Consider the following 17,757-nt stretch of genomic DNA (forward strand, 5'->3'; position numbering starts at 1 on the left):
CAGAGAACTGAGCTCGTGCACAGTAGAAGGGAATGAAAACTGACACTTTTTAGATGATAATGTGGTAATGTATCTCAAAGTATAATGAGTACCCTTTGGGCAACCATACTTGTAGGATTTGCTCTTAGGAGATAACTATGCAAAAATATTTATCTCAGGATTGTTTGTTAAATCTGAAAGTAACCTAAATATCCATCTGTGGTGAATATGCCAAGGCACAGACATATAACAGAATGCTACACAGTCATTAAAAATACGTGGCAGAGAATGGATAAACAATGTGGTATATACATACAATGGGATATTCGTCAGCCTTAAAAAGGAAGAAAATTCCGACATATGCTATAACATGGATGAAACCTGAGGAGGTCATGGTAAATGAAAAAAGTCACAAAAAGACAAATATCATATGACTGGACTTAAATAAAGTACCTAGAGTAGTCAAATTCATATTAACAGAAAGCAGAATGCTGGGTGCCAGGGGCTGGAGGGAGAGGGGATGGGGAATATTCAAAAGGTATGGATAAGTCTGGGAAGATAAAAAGGTTTGGGAGACTGGTGGTGGTGATGGCTGCATAACAATGTGAATGTACTTAATACCAGTGAACTGTACTCTCCAAAATGGTTAAAATAGTAAATTTTACGTTATAGACTACATATATTACCACAATTTTTTAAGTTTAAATTTATTTAAATGTCCAGGAAATGCCACATTAAACAAAATTAAGTAAGTCTTCTTCTTGCTGTTTAGTCTTCTCAAAGCTTTTTTTTTTTTTTTAAGTTTATTTAAGTAATCTCTACACCCAATACAGAGCTCAAATTCACAACTCTGAAATCGAGTCACATCCTCCACTGACTGAGCCAGCCAGGTACCTCAGACTTCTCAAAGCTTTTAAACGACTAATGTATACCGTGAATCTCTAAGAATGGGGAATCTAGAAATGCAATATATCCCAAAGCCAAAACGTATCTGATCCCTAATCATGTTTTCCTCTAGGAACACTAACACATATCAGTGTATTAGAGATTCACAAAACATGGTTTAGAAATGCTATCTCTACCTTTTTACAAATGCTGTTTCTTTGGGCCTTGAACGCCTTCCCTGAATATTACCAATTCTTGACAGAGGTAACTGGTCCTTTTTATATACCTTTAGGCCATTAGATAAAAAATTTCAGGCTCCAGAAGATCTGTTCCCCTAAGAAGTCCTACTTTTCACTGACTCTCCCACTTTTTTATCCCAGGTTTCTCAAAGCACAAAGGTTTGTTTTACTAAAAATGAAAGCAATAAGGACACCCACACAGAGTGGGAGGACATGAGCTGCCCCACAATAACACAGCCATTTTTAATGTACTGGGTAGATTCCCTTTATACTTACTTTAACCAATACTTATTAAGTTTCTACTATGTGCTAAATATTGATCTAGGTACAATTTCCATGCTATTACTTTCTATAACCACTTGTGTTCATTAATGACCACGTAATCTGCCTGTGTTAACTTGGAACATGCCCTAAAGAAGGAAGTGAAATTTTAGTACGTTTTAATGGATATCAAGTCTTAATACAAGTCTATTTTTAAAAATTGTGTGTGGCGGGGGGGGGCACCAGGGTGGCTGGGTTGGTTGAGCAACTGACTTCAGCTCAGGTCATGACCTCCTGGTTTGTGAGTTCAAGCCCCACACCCAGCGCGGTGCTGTCAGCTTGTCAGCCTAAGCCTGCTTCGGACCCTCTGTTCCCCTCTCTATGCCCCTCCCCTACTCGTGCTCTCCCAAAATTAAATAAATATTTTAAAAAATAAATAAAATACATTTCTGTAATGTTTGTTTATTTTTAAGAGAGGGAAAGAGTACAAGAAGGGGAGGGCAGAGAGAGAGGAAGACACAGAATCTGAAACAGGCTCCAGTCTCGGAGCTCTCTGCACGGAGTCCTACGTGGGGCTCAAACGCACAGAACACGAGATCATGATCTGAGTCAAAGTCGGATGCTTAACTGACTGAGACAACCAGGCACCCCCAATGTAAGTCTATTTTTTTTATTTAAAAAAAAAAGTTTATTTATTTTTGAGAGAGAAAGACAGAGTATGAGCCAGGAAGGGGCAGAGAGAGAGGGAGACACAATTCAAAGCAGGCTCCAGGCTCTGAGCTGTGAATCCAGAGCCCAAATACAAGTCTATTTTTAATAATCACTTTATACACACACTCTCTCCAAATTTTCTTTGCAATGGCATATAGAAAAACATCAGATACAACACAGTAAAAAGTAGGTGAGAAAAGTGGCAGAGGGTAAATAACTCTGGATGAATGTTTTAAGATCTTGTACATTTGCCACAGGAAGACTGCAGAATCCCAGAAGCAAAAAGCAATAACTAAACTTAATTTATTACAAAGGCCAGGCTTGCTCTTTCCTTTTTTGGTGGACTAATTCATATAATTCTAAAAATAATTCTATGAGATAGTATTTTTGTCTCCATTTTACAGTATTTTGTCTTCCATTTTTTGATGTGCAAAAACTGAGGCACATCAAAAACCTGCCCAAAGCCAAGAGAGTTAATTCTGAGAATCTTAAGCATTCTACAGCCTCTCAAAACAAAAATGAACAGGGGTGCCTGGGTTGCTCAGTTGGTTGGGCGTCTGACTTCGGCTCAGGCCATGATATCACAGCTTGTGAGTTCAAGCCCCGCAACGGGCTCTGTGCTGACAGCTCAGAGCCTGGAGCCTGCTTTGGATTCTGTGCCTCCTTCTCTCTCTGTCTCCACCCCCCTCCCCCTCCACACTCATGCTCTGTCTCTCTCAAAAATTAATAAAAACATTAAAAATTTTTTAATAAACAAAGCATTACAATAGTCATAATAAATAAGATTTTTAAAAATTCTATTGTTATTTGGGATCTGGGGCCTGAGAAAAATTTCTCCCATGGGCCTTTGTGGAAGATGTAATACAATAAATGTGCGATGCAGTAGAAAAGACATTTAGCCTCCCCTCCACTCATGCTACTATGATTTATACAATAGCAGTGCAAATAATGGTTGTTCAAAAATAAAAATTATAAAATTTTACACAAGAAAGGAACTTCAGAAATCATCTACTTATTGACCTGAAACCACAGAGGTTTACTTTAAATTTCTAGTTAGGTGTAAGTATCTTCTTAAAATCCCTAGAGATTCATGCAACTTCAGCTATAAACAAAGTCCATACGTGAAATATTCTGTTTCTTTAAATAACCCCAGCACAAGCAAATGAGCCCTCTCTATACTTCTTCACTCTCTAAGGACTGGAGACAGGTCTTGTACATGGCTTAAAACCCTCAAGTCCAGCCAATCATTAAAAGAAAATTGCCTTTCCTGGACTTTCAAAACACTCTATACACCCACTTCCCTCTGTCAGACAGACTTTAAGTCCCCTCACCTGCAATCTGTGAAAACTTGTCTGAATAAGCAACAGCCTGAGGCTTCTCCAAGGTCTGCAAACTCCCAATCAAAAATTACTGCTGCCCCATCAATGTGTCATATAAATGTTGGCATGTTAATTGTGTATTTATAAGATTGTTAATGGTTAGTTAATTTACCTCCCACACTATTATTGTACTTGAAATGATTTAACGTCTGCTGAGGGAGTTAACAACATGTAACAGCAGATGCGAGATTTTTTTTTTTTACCTTTCCTCACTGTACCCCGACTTCATGCTATTATCATTAACTTCAAGTTAAACCTGATTCCTATACAGGATTCCTTAAGAGTGTTATAGAAGCACTCACATTTATTTTGCTAAAGGAACAACCACAATTTAGGAAAACAAGCCTTTTATTATTTATAAAGTCTTTCACTTATAAAAACCAACAGACCCTGCTTTTTACTAAGATTTCAACATCCTCTGATCCAGTTAAAGTTCAGAATTCATACCTCCTGAAATTTGAAAATTACTGAAATGACCATTAAAATAAAATGCTTTTAAATCTCTTTTCTAACTTTCTAATTTAACTCTAAATTAAACCTTCATTTATTTTTTAGACCGGCAAAAATTAAGCTTTTTGTTCCTACAGAGAATTAAAATCTCCATGCGAATATGCTTAATTTCATTAAACAGTAAATGGCGAGAGTCTATATCTGGAAAATTTAATTCTTCCTTTCATAAAAGTACTTGCTAGACTCAAAACAACCAAAAAGAAATGCTTGTATCTTCTTTTAAATAATATGGGATTCATTCACTAAACATCATTGAGAGCTAGGCACTGGGAATACTACAAAAAATTATATGAACACTGGCCTGCACCCTCCAGAGCCTTATAAACTTCAGCAGATGAGCTACGCTGTATACATACATTAAAGTAACATAAGGTAACACATACTAACCTCCAAATAAGACACTAAGACAATGTTTTCCAAGAGACAAGAAAGTTACAGAAAGCTTCAGGAAGAAAGAAAGTCCCATTTAGGGATGACCAGGCTTTCCTTAGGCAGAAACAGAAGAACAATAATTGCTGATGTTTACTGAGAGCTCTTACTATCAGCTGTACTTCCATGTATATTTCATCCTTACAACCACCCCAAGAGGTGAGTATTAATATTATCCTCATTTTACAGATCAAAAAGTCTATTTCCTCACCCCCTGAATCTGGGCTCAGACTGTGATTTGCTCTGACCAACAGAATGTAATGGAAGGAACATCTGAACCTCAGCCTCAAGAGACCTTGCAAACTTCTGCTATCACCTTCTTTGCAACACATGTTAATCAATGAAAGAAGCTTAGGAAAAATAAATTAATTAAAAAAAAAAAGCAGCTTGGGATAAAAGACCATGTGGAGAGGCTCAGCTGTTTCTTATTCCAGTCATCCTGCTAAGGTCTCCTGATGAGTGACTGAGGCCATCTGGGACCAAACCCCCACCAACCCACCAGGAGACCAGGTTTTCTCTCCTGTAAAACATCTCCTTTGGAACGAGGGAACCTGACCCTTGATTTTTCTTGTACCACTAACCTCTACCTGAAATGTCTCTGAATCGTGCCATCTGCCTACATCCAGTTAAAGGATGGTAGTGTACAGTGCCTCTCAAACTTGTCCACAGACACACCCAAAGGGCAGAGGAGAGTGACCATAAATCAAGGTATTAGAGAACCTAGGGGGAGCCATCTAAAGCAACAAACTATAAAAAAAAATTACTTTTAGAATGTATTCATATTTTGCATTCTATCCTATAATATACTGCACCTGTATTGTTTCGACAGGAAAAAAAGTTTTACCTTTGAAAACATCACTAAAACTGCTAGTCCAGGAATATGTGCCATGCTTACTTTGTGCCTTCTAATATTCCCTGGCACATACTGGGATTCTCATAAACCCAGTTTGGACAGCAAGGTCTAGCAGAGAAAGACTCTGATATAAGAAATATCTGATTTTGTGAAGATAAAACGGCATTTTATCAATGGATAACTCAAGGCCTGAATTTTGCTCAATAGAGGTTTCCTATGACAAGTATGAAGAACAACTGTAGGGGCATCTGGCTGGCTCAGTAAGAAGAACATGCGACTCTTAATCTCAGGGGCAGGGGAGTGCCTGGGTGGCTCAGTCGGTTAAGCGTCCGACTTCAACTCAGGTCATGACCTCGTGGTTCCTGAGTTGAGCCCTGCATCAGGCTCTGTGCTGACAGCTCGGAACCTGGAGTCTGCTTCAGATTCTGTGTCTACTGTTTATAGCCATACCACCCTGAACGCACCTAATGTCATCTGATGTCAGAAGCTAAACAGGGTCAGGCTTGGTTATTACTTGGAGATTCTGTGTCTCCCTCTCTCAAAAATAAACATAGGGGCGCCTGAGTGGCTCAGTTGGTTGAGTGTCTGACCCCGGCTCAGGTCATGATCTCATGGTTTGTGGGTTCGAGCCCTGCAGCTGGCTTTGTGCTGACAGCTCAGAGCCTCGAGCCTGCTTCAGATTCTGTGTCTCCTTCTCTCTCTGCCCCTCCCCCTGCTTGTGCTCTGTTTCTCTCTGTCTCTCAAAAATAAATAAATGTTTAAAAAAATTTTTTAATAAATATTTTTAAAAAGTAATCTCAGGGTTATATGTTCAAGCCCCATAGAGATTACTTAAAAATGAATCCTTAAAAGAACTATAATTATTAATAACACCAAACTATAAAGTTGCAAGCACAAGTTAGACTAAAATCCCCATTTTTATGCAGCCATTATAAAACAATCAGTATTTCTGAAGTGTTTTGAAACGTTTAATAGCTAGCAATAGATGTGAATCTTCAGACAATCTAATCACTCCACCACCCCCAAAACTCCAAATATGCCAACAGCCAGATATGGCTGTTACAAGAAATCTGCTAGTTTGGTGCAATGTAGCCTTAAATTATTTTTCCATTGAGGGTTGTCTCTCTGACATAAGTAGATTTGATTGACACTTGTGACAATAAACAAATAATTTCAGGTTTTACTTTAGTATGTCACGTAAAAATGTTTATAGTTTTACCTAGAGTGAAGAAATGAATAACGCCAGAGAAACAAGACTGCTTCCCAATGTGAAATTACTGAAATATTTCAGTATAAGAGCTAAAACCATAAATAGCACAACTGTCCACCAAATACTCATTCACTGATTGCATTCATCTGACAGATATCTATAAAGCACCTACTATGTGCCAGGCACCAGAGATATAATGCTGAGAAAAAGATTTAGAAAGATTTGGCCCCTGCCTTCTAGGAGCTTGAAAGTATGTACGGTAGTCAGAATTCCAAGATGGCTCCAGAAATTCTTGTCTCTTGATACTCAAGCAATTGCATCATGCCCACTCCTTGAATGTGGATAAAACCTAGCCAACAGAGTATAGCAGAAGTGCTGTGGCTGGGCGGGGAGATACAGTGTGGAGGGGAAGTTACACCCTGATTACTGTTATATAAGACTCTATCGTAGGCAACTGAAGAGAGGTATCTTCCTGCTGACCTCAAAGAAACAGCCAAGTTATGGAACAACATACGGCAAGGATCAGAGAATAGCCTGTGGGACCTGAGAGTGGCTCCAGTCAATGGGTCGCAAGAAAATGAAGACCTCAGTCATACAGCTACAAGGAAATGAATTCTACCTGAAGCAGCCTGGAAAGCAATCTTTCCCTAGTCAAACCTCCAGATGTCATCCCTTTGAGACCCTGAGCAGAAAACCCAAATGAAGCCATAACTCCTGACCCACTGAGGCAATAAATTTGTATTGTTTTTAAGCCACTAAGTTTGTGGTAATTTGTTATGCAGCACTAGAAATTAAAATAGTGCAGGAAAACAGCCTAGACCCCTCTGCCTTGATACACAACCCAGTTTTACTCACCTGCCCCTTCTCCCCAGCAGACAACTCCCAGAACTCTCTGAACACGGTTCAGCCCTTGGTAATGATAATCCCCTTGATATGTGCCCCTCTCCAGTACAAACCTTATTCTTCAAAGTGCGACGCAAGAATCTCATCCTCTGTGAACTCTTCTCCAATTTGCAGGGTCCAAAATGTTTTAAAAGCACTTTAGTTCTACCTTCAACACAGTTATTTCTATGAGTATCATGTATAAGGAACTGCCGATTTCAAACTTTTTGATCCAATTCTAGAATTTGAAATATGGTTACTGTATAGAGGTATAAGTCTCGCTCCCCCCTGATCATTTGTGAAGTTGCTAAGGGTAGGAATACCCAGACCTCAACAGTAATGCAGTGGTTCTAACCTGGTGGTTCTCCACTGAAAGGCGATTCTGCTCCCCAGGGGACATTTGGCAATGTCTGGAGACATTTCTGGTTGTCACATTGGGGGTGGGTACCGTGAGCATCTGGTGGATAAATGCCACAGATGCTGCTAAACATCCTGCAATGCACAGAACAAAACCCACGACAAAGAATTATACCTCCCCAAAAAGGTCAACATCAATGATGCCAAGGTTGAGAAACCCTGCTGTAATATGCTGTGTGAAGCCACTAAATCTGTGGTAAATTCCAACCCCCTCGGAACAGTTTCATTTATACTGAGACTAAACTATACAACTTTGCCACTAAAATCTATGCTCAAATCTTCTAAGGTACTAAACAAGTTCAACACCCAGCATCTGCTTACTGAAATTTTAACATACCCTAAGGAAAATCAAAGCCTAAATTACTACAGGAAAGACAAGTTGCATTCCATCATCAAACCTGATCTGAAGCCTATGCACCCTTCTTCCTCGGCTACCTCCTTTCCGTTCTTCAAAATCCAGGTCAACAGTCAGTTCTTCCAGGAAACCTCCCACAAAGCAGATTAGGTGCTCCCTTCCATCTGGCCCCACTGCACTGCGCGGTCACTACTTCCTCCTAGTAATTAACCCAGCACAGGGCCTGCTAGTAACAGATACTACATGTTTGTTGAATTAATTCATACAATAAATACTTATTGAAGCCTACTATGTGCCAGGCACTACTGTAGAATGCAAAGACTACAGCAGAAAACAAAGCAGGAAGTCCTGCCCTCATCAAGTTCACATTCTAGTGCGGGAGACTGGGAAAACAAAACAGTAATTACACCTTAAATTAGAAGTGCTATGGTTGGAGCACCTGGGTGGCTGTCAGCTGAGCATCCCGCTTTGTCTCAGGTCATGATTTCACAGTTTATGAGTTCGAGCATCTCATCGGACTCGGTGGTGACAGTCAGAGCCTGCAGCCTGCTTTGGATTCTGTGTCCCCCTCTCACTGTCCCTCCCTTACTCTCATTCTGTCTCTCTCAAAAATAAATAAACATTTAAAAAAAAAAAAAGGAAGTGCTATGGTAAAAGATAGCACAGGGAAGAGAGCAGGGCATGCCAGGTGGTGGAGCCACGGCTGCAATTGTAAATCGTCAAGGAAGGCTTCACTGAGAACCTGACATCGGAGGTAATATTTGAAGGAGGTGAGAACAAGCCAGGTAAACATGTGAAGGGCAGTGTGTCACCAAGAAGGGAAGTGTGCCTCATACTGTTCAAAAAGTAGCAAGGAGTTCAGCAAGGAAGCAAGTAGTAAAGGATGAGGTCTGGAAGAGAGGAGCAAACATGTAGAGTCTTGCAGGCCATTCTAAGGACTCTTCTTTTACCCCAAGTAAAGTGGATAATCACCAGGGATTGTGAGCAGAGCAGTGATATGATCTAAGTCACATTTTTTTAAATTTTTTAATTTTTTTTAATTTATTTCTAGGAGAGAGAGAGAGAGAGCGTGAGCAGGGGAGGGTCAGAGAGAGAGGGAGTCACAGACTGAAACAGGCTCCAGGCTCTGAGCTGGCAGTCAGCACAGAGCCCGACGCGGGGCCCGAACCCACGCATCGCGAGATCATGACCTAAGCGAAAGTCGGACACTTAACCGACTAAGCCACCCAGGCGCCCCAATCTAATTCACATTTTAAAAGGCTCTCCCTGGGGGCACCTGGGTAGCTCAGTCACTTAAACGTTCAACTCTTGGTTTCTGCTTAGGTCATGGTCTTGCAGTGTGTGAGTTCGAGCCCCACATTGGGCTCTGTGCTGACCCTGCTAACAGTGTGCCTGCTTGGGATTCTCTCTCTCAGAATAAATAGATTAAAAAAAAAAGAAAATCTCTCTGGACATAGCAGCCAGAGAGATCCTTATNAAAAAAAAGACTGACTAAATGAACTAATCACACTGTTTTTATTACATATAATTTTCTATTTATATGTTGGTTTTCTCTTCTAAACTCTTAGCTCCTTAAGGACACTGACTTACTCATCACTGTGCTGCCAGATTCTAGTAGAATGTGGCCAGCATCCAATAAGAGCTCTGTGCAGAATGAATAGATGAACAAATCCATCTTTCTTGTTCCCAAAGGGGTGCACCATAGTTTTCCCAAAAAAGACTCCTTATCCATGGTACTGGTTCAGTAGATAAGTTTCCCACTAATATTTATTTATTTTTATTAATATTTATATTAATTATAATATATTAATTATATTAATATCTAATATTTATTTTCCTTTTATTGTCTCCTTCATGTTTGAAGTTTGCTTAAACAAATAGAAGAATTCAAAAGAGTTACACTTCCACTTACCTAGCTCTCTGGTTAACCACATCATCATTTAAGAGAAACAACACAGTTCACTGCAAGTACCACTGAGGAAAAATTCCAACTCCCTAATAACTAGGGACCTAATTATATGGCCTTGGACAAGTCACTTCTTTGAGCCTCTTTAAAACTGTTTTTCACATCAGTCCATTGTTACATCTGTTACATGGGGAGTTTGAACTATGATAAAGGCCTTTCAGCTCTCAAATTCTATTCCAGTGACATCTGAGGAGGAGGATATGGTTGGAGTTTACCCTAGAGTTCAAATAAAAAGTTTTGTGTTTTTGCTTCAAAGGAAAATAAGAATTCTACTGCAATTTTCACTTATAACATTGTGCCATGGTTCAGACTAAGAAGAGATATACAAGAAATTCTTTTTTTGACAAAGATTTTAATAGTATCAACATTTTGGCAGGAAACCCACTACAAAGGTAAACCATGCTGACTGAGTTGAATGGGCATTATCACCACCTGTTTTGTTAATGCTATTATGTACAGAATACAGTTCCTGGAACTCTAAGTGTTATAGTAAACACATCTGGAACTCCAGGTTACTGTCTCTAGCCTGCTCAGGGAATAACAATGGGATGACTTCAAGTGAGTAAGGTATGCCTAACTCTGTTTTGTGAGCAGTGAAATATCCATAATGTATGTCCTATCCATTTCATAGGGATACTTACAAAAAAGAAGACTTAGAAAAGAAGCAAACCCAAGATGCGATATGATTGACTTTTCCTGCTCTAGTTGTATCATTCTGGAAGTAAAATCAGCTCTCAACTACCAAATTCATTCAACTCCTAATGAATGAAGGACAGCAATGAGATAATCTAAACCAGCAAATAATCCCCAAACTATTTTTATGTGACTCTGAAAGGTGCTTTGTACTTTCATTTGAATGGAGCTTTCATAACCTCAACAAGTGATAACTGCTATTATTGTTATTAACAAAACTGCGCTGCCAGCTATTTTTTCTACAACTTTCTAGTCTACCTTTTTTTTTTTTTCTTTTTAAACCATCACTGCATGGATCAAAATGAGGATATGACAGCAGGACTGGCTTCATTCTGCCTGGAATGTTATAGTTAGGGTAAAAGTGTTTCACAAAATACAACAACTTAAATAGAATAATCATTCCCTGGGTTCCAGAAGATTTATTATTTATTTAGCAAGTACTCACATCACTTAACTAAATCTAAAATCCAGAAGATTTATTTATTTAGCAAGTACTCACATCACTTACTAAATTGTGAAGTGGATTATATTATTATTTATGTTTTATACATCAGTAAACTGAGGCACAGAGTTCCCCACAGCCACAAAACTAGTAAAAGGTGGAACCTGGATGAATTATACAACCTGGCTGCAGAATCCTGCTCCAAACAATCATACGCTGCCTTGAATTCCAATGGAAGTTCGTTTCATCANACGCTTAACCGACTAAGCCACCCAGGCGCCCCTCATCACACTCTTCTTAATCCTCTTCTCTCACTTATCTAGATATGGTATAAGCAGACTTATCTGTTCATTCAACAAGCATGAGTACTTAGTACATGCTGGCAGTTAGGAGTATAGAGTAGTTAAGTCTTATTCCCTAACCCCAAGAGGCAAGCAAAGGAGGTAAGTACATCAAGGGTCACAATAAAGAGTGAGAACAATGCCAGAGGATTCTATAACAAAGTATTATGGAAACACAAAGGAAAAATATCTAAACCTCAGACAAGGTTTCACAGAGATGACTAAGATCAAGGTAATAGAAGTAATCACTTCCAACTTATTCACCTTAAGAATAATGGAGGGAAAAAAAAGAGCTGGCAATTAAATAATCTATAATCCTGCCTCCTTGATCAAAAATGTTTAAAATAAAATTGGCTCCAGATCTGTCCTATGGACTACAGATGAGCCTCAGACACATGCACGGGTTATTACAGAAGTAGGAAGAAGGTAACTAACTTTTAGGTGGAGGTGGAGGAAGTGGAGGCAATCAGGTAGGTTGACAAAGGGCAGGTAGGAGAGACCAAGAGCAAGCAATCGGGCATCATACTGCCTGGGTTCAAATCTGAACTCAGCCACTCACTCACTGTGGGACATAGGGAAAGTAACAAGTTCAGTGCCTGTTTCCACATCTGTAAACAGGAATATTTTGGTGACTATCTCATAGGATTGTTGTGAAGATTTAATGAATTCATATATGTTATGTGCATATAACAGTGTCTGGCCCACGGTAAGCATTATACAAATATCCACTATTATTGTTACTGCAATTATTCCCTTTTCTAAGATAAATCTTCAAAGATGAGAAGTTGCATGGTTGGAAGAAGGGTCAAAGAGACAAACTCAGCTTTTCCAAGTAGAAGAGACAGCATGAGATAAGGAACCAAAACGAGAAACAGCAGAACATGTATTTAGTAACTGAAACTACAGTATGGAATTCAAAGTTGCTGAGTTTCAGAGATAGTGTTCTGGCATAGAAAAGTAACCTGACTGACAAGACACAAGATTAATTATGAAGCTGTGGCTATGGCTCAGGGAGAGATGATGAAATCTGAAGTAAGGCAGTGAAAGGTCTAATTTTTTTTAAATAGATAAAAAATATTTATAAGATGAAACTGGTAGAACTTGGTGACTGAACGAATGTAGAGGGTTAAGAAGGGGAAACTCTATGGCCTACATAACAGTACCAACAAATGAAACTGTTAACTCAAAAGTAGGAACAGCTTAACAGGCAGAAGGAAAGTAAGGAATTATGTTTCAAACACAATGAACTTGAGATGTCTATGGATTACCCAAAGAGATTCATCATGATGCAATCCTGATAGCCCAGGATTGAGGTGTGAGCAGATTTAAGAGACTACAACATAAGAGTGACAAAGAATATGGAAATCTGAAACGTAGGAGAAAGACCTGAGCAAATTTGGAAGACATCAACATATAAATGACAGATGAAGCCAGGGATGTGAATGAGCCTACTCAAGGAAAACATGTACGGAAAGAAGAGCAAACCTGAAGAACAAAGTCCAAGGAAAAGCTCTAACTCTAGTTAAAGGATGGGCCAAGAAAAAGAAACCCTCAAAACTGTGAAAACCAAGTCAATCTTTGCCTAGATTCTAAAGTTAGGATCCATGCTGTGGAAATTCACAAATTCCTAGGCAGTTACTTTCTTCACTTGCTTTTCCCTCTCTCCATCACCCTCTCCGCCTCCCCCCGATTCTCTAGTAAAAAGCTCCAAACACTGGATTGGGAAGTCCTTAAGAGGAAAAGACTATTTGCCTTATTTGGCTTCCTGTCACTAATATCCTATTATAAGGCCTGATACACATATACTTGAAGAATGAACCTGACTGAACAAGAAAAATGGAAAATTTCCCATTTATCAAGACAAAGCGCTCATGGAACCGGGGTTGCTTCCAGCCCAGACCTGAGCAACAGAGCCTGAAGAGAACAGAAACAAAAAGGAGGCAGACCTTATACACTGCTGGTGGGAATGTGGTAAACATGGGGCTGGTGGTAAAATGGTACAACTACTTTTGAAAATGGTTGGCAGTTCTTCAACATGTTACCTACCATTTGACCTAGCAATCCATTCCAAGGTATACACCCCAAAGAACAGAAAACATATATTCACACAAAAACCCACATAGCAATATTCATACCAATATTTCACAATAGCTAAAGAGTGGGAAAAGAACAAATCTCCATCAACTGATGAATTAATTAGCAAAATGTGATATTCCCATAGAATGGAATATTATGCAGCAATAAAAAGGAATAAAGTACTGATACATGCAACAACACAGATGAACTATGAAAACATTATGTTAAGTGAAAGAAGCCAACGCAAAAGGCCACATACTGCATGACTCCATTTATATGAAAGTTCATCAAAAGGAGATTAATGGTTGCCAGAGGCTGTGGGAGGGAGGAATGAGGAGTGACTACTTGTGGGTATAGGGTTTCCTTCTGGGTGATAAAAATGTTCTGGAATTATATAGCTATGATGGTTATATAACTGTGTGACTATGCTAAAAACTATTAAATTGTATACTTTAAAGGGGTGGATTTTATGGTATGAGACTTATATCTTGATTTTAAAAATGGGGGTGGGATAGAAACAGAATAGGATCAATGCTATTGCATCCCAGATTTCTTCTATTTCAGGTGATTCCAACACAATGTTTCCAACAAACCATTTAAATGAACAGTAGTGGCAACTATAACCAGGAAATTTTTTAAAACAATTTGCATTACAGGTTGATTACATCAAAAGAATATTAAGTTCCTCATGCAAAAATGGAAGTTTCCAAGTCTCTTCCCCAGAAAAAGGAGAACTTTCAAATATGTTAGTGAACTTGTGTGGAGGTAGCTACTCTGCATCTCTGGCTGAGGGAGATTGAATCCTAGTGCCAGAAATGCCAACAGAATCTTGGACTTTGCTGAAAGAAACACTCAGGCCCTAAAGCAGCTTCTCCTACCAAAGCACCAGGTGCCACACTAGAGCTGGGCGGAAGAAGCCACAGAGTTAACACAATGCCTCTGTCAGCAACCTACTGAGCTGCCAACCCACGGAGTACTTCTGTGGGAAGTACTTCTCTTCACTTTGAAATAAACAAACAATAGGGGATAAAACAAGAAAGGCGACATGGCATGGCAGAGAACACAAAGGCCTTAGAGAGCTCGAGTCTGTTTCCAATTCCACCACCAAGTAACCCAGTAACAGAAAACTGGGGGGAAAAATCAGTTTCTCTGGACCTTAATAAGACCTTATCACATACCCCACAAAGCTGTTGTCACAATGCAGGAACCAAAAGTGACACTCAAATATGAGTATTCTTCCCAATTCACCTGAAAGAAAACTAGTTGGTAGTGCTCTACATGTTTTGGTCATATTGGAAAAGAAATCTCATGACCTCTTCTCTATGATACACTAAAAGTCATTCTCACACTTAAAATTATAAAACAAATTCAATGTCCAAATTAGAATCCTTGACTACTTGGGGCACCCTGTAAGTTAACTGGTTAAGCATCCAACTTTCGCTCAGGTCATGATCTCGCAGTTCGTGAGTTTGAGCCCTGCATCAGGCTCTGTGCAGACAGCTCAGAGCCTGGAGCCTGCTTCAGACTCTGACTCTCGCTCTCGCTCTCTCTCTGCCCCTACTCCACTTGCACTGTCTCTCTCTCAAAAATACTTTTTTTTAAATGATAAAAAATAAAAACAATTCTTGACTCCTTTCTGAGAAGCCTGCAGCCATTTAATTAATCCTCTGCATCCTCTTCTTTTTAGATTTCATTCACTTTCATCTTCATAACCCATCCAAGCCACCATCTCCCACCTAACTTGTTTCCTAACTTGTCTTAAAAACCTTCAGTGGCTTCTCAAACTCTTTAATAAGCTAACCCTTGCCTACATCTGCAGCCCCATCTTCTACTTATGCCTTCAGGTTTTTTTTCTTTTATTCCAGCCATACTCAACCTTCAGGTTTTTTCCAGCTTTTGAACATATACTCCTTCTGTCTAGAATGATTTTCTCTGTCCTTCCACTTTGCTCAGACGCCGCATGCTCCTTCATCCTTCAGATCCCAATTCAGACTTCACCGGCACCAGGGAAGTTTGACCTTATCAAGTCCTGAGTAGGTACTCCTCCATATTCACCTTCACCCTCATTACTAAACATTTCTCAAACTAGTCTGTACTAGACTGTAAGTCCCATGATAGCAGAGTCAGTGTCTGCAGTTTGCATTGCTCAATTCCGAGACATATGCCCAGTGCCTCATATGTATTCAGCAAATAGGGACTGAATACGTGAATGATCACAATTAAGCAAAACTTAACTTGACTCTAAGATTTCATATCATATTTTTTCATATATAAATATTTTAAAATATTTTTTTAATTGTAAAGAACATTACAGATCAAACACAGGCAATTCTTCATAGCAACTATGTGGGAAAAGGACTTAAAGTGCACATGCACTTTCTACAACTCCAACAGCTATCATTTAGATTATAAAAGAAGCTAAAGGGGTGCCTGAGGGCTCGGTCGGTTAAGTATCCAACTTCAGCTCAGGTCACGATCTCACGGTTCATGAGTTCGAGCTTCGTGTTGGGCTCTGTGCTGACAGCTCAGAGCCTGGAGCCTGCTTCAGAGTCTGTGTCTCCCTCTCCCTCGCTCGCTCTCTCTCTCTCTCTGCCCTTCCGCCCTGCTTGTACTGTCTCTCTCTCAAAAACAAATAAACATAAAAAAAAATAAAATAAAAGACACTAAACTACTACCACAGTGACTAACACTGTGCTCCTTACCTGGAAAGAGCAGAAAAGGTACATATAATGCAAATTACAAACATTACAGTCAAATCATGCACTGGAGTAAAAAGACAAGAAAATTATTTTTTGAGGGTCCCTACCTCGCTCCAAAAAAATAAAAATGGTTAGACACACTAGACAGAAATGTCGCTTACTCCAAATAGTTCACCAAGTGAAGGTTGCTGTGAAATACTTCAAATTCCATAAGCACTCAGGACCGCAAAGGCCGTGAGAAGAGAATGTTCCAAGTACAGACTAATGGACAGAAGGTACAAATGAAATAAACCCTGATGCATGATGACTATCTAAGGAAGTCTAAACTGAAGACTGAATATATTTGTTCCAAAGTCATTAACCAAGCTTCAGTTTCTGAAACATGTTCAAAATACTTAACATATTTTATAAGTCTCCAGTGTAAATGACAGACATTTGTTATTCAAGATAACTAAATAATTTCCTTCACCTAGTTTAGTTTATATTAAATATCTATCACATTTCAGACTTAGTTTTTGTATTTTGGATTTTTTTTTTATACTAACAGTTCTATTTCTTATCATGTATTTGTTGCCCATGCTAATGAGAATACAGGTTCTACCAACTCAGAATTTTTATTATCGTTTTGGGGATGTGACCACTCTTCTAATTTGGTTCACTTCTTAATTCAGTAACTTTAATCCAGTGATCAAAGCTTCATTAGCTTATAAACAAACTGTTTCTCAGGTAAACCGAATTGCCCCACATCAGGAACTTAAGCAAATAAATAAGTACAAAAAAGGCAGAGATTATAAATTAGGGCAGACAAATCTGTATCTAGCCTCACGCCGGTAAAGAGCATTCTATCAATATAGTGAAATGCTAATCTCCTAATTAACAACCTAATTAGGTAATTATGGCTTTGCAGAGGGATGCCGAAATGAAATATGACAACATGGTCACCTCTTTATATGGCACCTGTGGGCCTTTTCAGCTGTCATTGCATAGAGTGCAATATCAATTTGAACAGATGACAAAGTGCTGTCATTTTTCATTCTGATAATATACAGAATGCTTTGCACAGAAGCAGTTTACAAAAAGAAACATCTTGCCTGGTATTTTCCTAATTTAAATATGCTCAAATACATCGTTAAATTTTTTGCATGTTTTTTATACTGTATATAGGAGAATTACCATATACAACAGCAATGACAAAAAAAATCCTAGCTGGCCATCTTGCTGATCTGTACATGCTGAAACTACTGCAATTTCTATTATGGAATATATGACAACTAGGAAAGCACCAACTTGTCATGACGTTCTAAACTTCATACTTTTTTGAATACTGTTATCAGAAAAATTAAAACCCAAACTTTGACCTCTAATTTTTTCTTTTTCCTTTTTAAATGTTTTATTTATTTTGGGGAGAGAGATAGAGACAGCATGAGCAG

The 17,757-nt window shown here is 38.9% G+C and overlaps 1 protein-coding gene across 7 annotated transcripts in view; it reads right to left on the minus strand.

The window, feature by feature from the left end:
- Positions 1–17,757, minus strand: part of MAPKAP1 (MAPK associated protein 1) — a 238,696-nt gene that overhangs the window by 211,952 nt on the left and 8,987 nt on the right. Inside the window, exon 1 of one of the 7 annotated variants that reach the window (XM_077768237.1) lies at positions 11,394–11,436. The exons of the other annotated variants lie outside the window; for them this stretch is intronic. The gene's annotated coding sequence lies outside the window, so the exon portion shown is untranslated. Of the gene's footprint in view, positions 1–11,393; positions 11,437–17,757 lie in introns of those variants that run through there. 7 annotated transcript variants of the gene reach the window in all.

Source organism: Crocuta crocuta, unplaced genomic scaffold (assembly GCF_008692635.1).
Source record: "Crocuta crocuta isolate KB4526 unplaced genomic scaffold, BGI_CrCroc_1.0 scaffold35, whole genome shotgun sequence".
Lineage (NCBI taxonomy): Eukaryota > Metazoa > Chordata > Mammalia > Carnivora > Hyaenidae > Crocuta > Crocuta crocuta.